Source organism: Tupaia chinensis, unplaced genomic scaffold (genome assembly GCF_000334495.1).
Source record: "Tupaia chinensis unplaced genomic scaffold, TupChi_1.0 Scaffold143562_1, whole genome shotgun sequence".
In the NCBI taxonomy this organism is placed as follows: Eukaryota; Metazoa; Chordata; class Mammalia; order Scandentia; family Tupaiidae; genus Tupaia; species Tupaia belangeri.
The window spans coordinates 13,603-15,762 of NW_006203407.1; positions in this window are offsets into that span (position 1 = coordinate 13,603).

A 2,160-nucleotide genomic window follows, 5' to 3' on the forward strand; every position below is an offset into this window, starting at 1 on the left:
TTACTATGTGTCAACAATAACAATCACAGTAATACAAAATTTAATTTTTATTTTCAAACTGGGTAACCTGATTTGGGGATTTTCATTTCTTTATCTACATTTTCTATGTTATTTTTATTATTTTGCAATGAATCTATAACATTTATTTTTCATATTTTTTCCAAGAAGAATAAGAAAGGACATCTCAGTCTATGTAAGAGAAGCTGATTGGGACCAGTGGATGTCGTAATGGTTATGTTGTTATATTCCCACATAGTCAAGCGAAGTTTGAATCCTGGACCTGGTGGCTTCAAACTCACACCAGACACATGTGCATGCATTCCTAAAATCCTAAGAGGAGTGCCTAAAATCCTGAGAGGAGAATGGAGGAGAAGGGATTGTGGTGTGGCCATCCTCCCCCCACCCCAGGGGTGATTTCTCACTTTTTGTCTCCCTATCCCTCTGGTGAGTACATGCACCCTACAGCAAAAATCTCCCTAAGAAAAAAAAAAAGAAGAAAAGAAAAGGGAGGGAGAGAGAAGCTGATTATATGAACTCCAATAATTTCAGCAGAAAAAAAAATCCAGAGTAGTTTGTTGAAAGAAAAGAGTCGTTTCTAAATTCAATAAGATAGTATTGATGTTTACAAATTTGCCTGAACTCATCTGTAATAAAATGTTCTCATCCCTCAGAGGAGGCTGTATTATTCTCACTTAGTTCCTCTCCTCTGTTGATCTGAAACCTCGGGGTGCTCCCAGAGGACACCTGTGTGGGGCCCTTACCTGACACGGAGATCAAACCACGATTCTCACTGATTCTCACTCAGGCATAGACATTTAATAAGCAGAAGTGAAGTTCTGCTGTGCTGTCATGAGACTAGGCTAACACAGGGCCTTTCCCCACAGGCACGTCCCGAAATGCTCTACCCCAGAGACTATTGGTTTTCCTTTCTTACTGACCAACTCTCTCTAAATTCTGCCATCCAGGGCTCTTTCTGACCCATTTCCCTGCTCTTCCTTACCTATTTCCCCACATTACTCTCCTCATGATAGCTGGAATCACCTCTTCAATTTCTCTTTCTCCTGTAACACACTGAAACACGACGTTGCTTTAAACAACTGTATAGTTTTTTAAACTTCCTGATACAGAAACCATAATCTTTTTAAAAAATTTTATGATTTTTTTAAGGTGTTGGTCATAGTGCACATGCACTCATCAGAGAAAGTCTGTGACAGGGAAAGTGAGAGATCACCCCCTGTGGGGACGGCTGTCTGCATCTGCCCTGGACTTAGCTCTATCTAAGAGGAAGCAGAAAAGAAGGAGACAGAGAGACAGAGTAGTAATGGACACAGGCAGCCTGAGCTGCTAAGCAACCCAAGCAATTTGTGCCAAACGGCCAAACTGGGTGTCCTTATTTATAGCATAGAGCAACATTACATACATGTACTTCATGACATTCCATAGGTAAATTGTTATGTTACAGACATAAGCAGGTAACAAATTTATAAGGGCTTAGACATACTGGGCTAGGTGTATCTCTTGACTACCTCCATATCAAAGAGAAATCCCCAAAAACTTCTTATCTAGTGGAGAGAAGCCTAGCTACAGGTGTGGGAGGACACTTTCTTGCAAACATCAAAGGGGTGCTGATAAGGCTAAAGAATCTTACAGAGGCAGAGCAAGGGTAGGACTTTGCTAATTGGGGTCAGGATGTTTCCTGAATTCCATCAGATGTATCTGTTGGAAGGCCCCTAGAAAATGTCACCCTTTGCTCTGCTCACAGTAAGGGTCAAGGAAAGGACAAGCTGCAAAGTCCTGTCATAGCCAAAAGGGACAGATGATGTTTGCTCAGAACATGCCCCCACATCCTCAGGGCCTCACTCCGAACATATTCCTACAGACAGCCATGCCGCAATCTCCTCCGTTTTCCTCCTGGGGTTTTGGGCATGCATGCATGCATGTGTGCCTGGTGTGAGTTTCAAGCTGCTGGGTCCAGGATTCAAACTGGGGTCCCCTCATGTGGGAGTCCAGTCCTTTTTTATCACCATACCTTCTGCTGGTCCCTAATTTGTTGTTAACATTTATTCGTTGTACATCTCTGTAGCACACAGAATGATTTTCAAGGTACACATGCAGTACACAGCATCAGATCAAGGATATCACCAATATGATTTTTTTTTT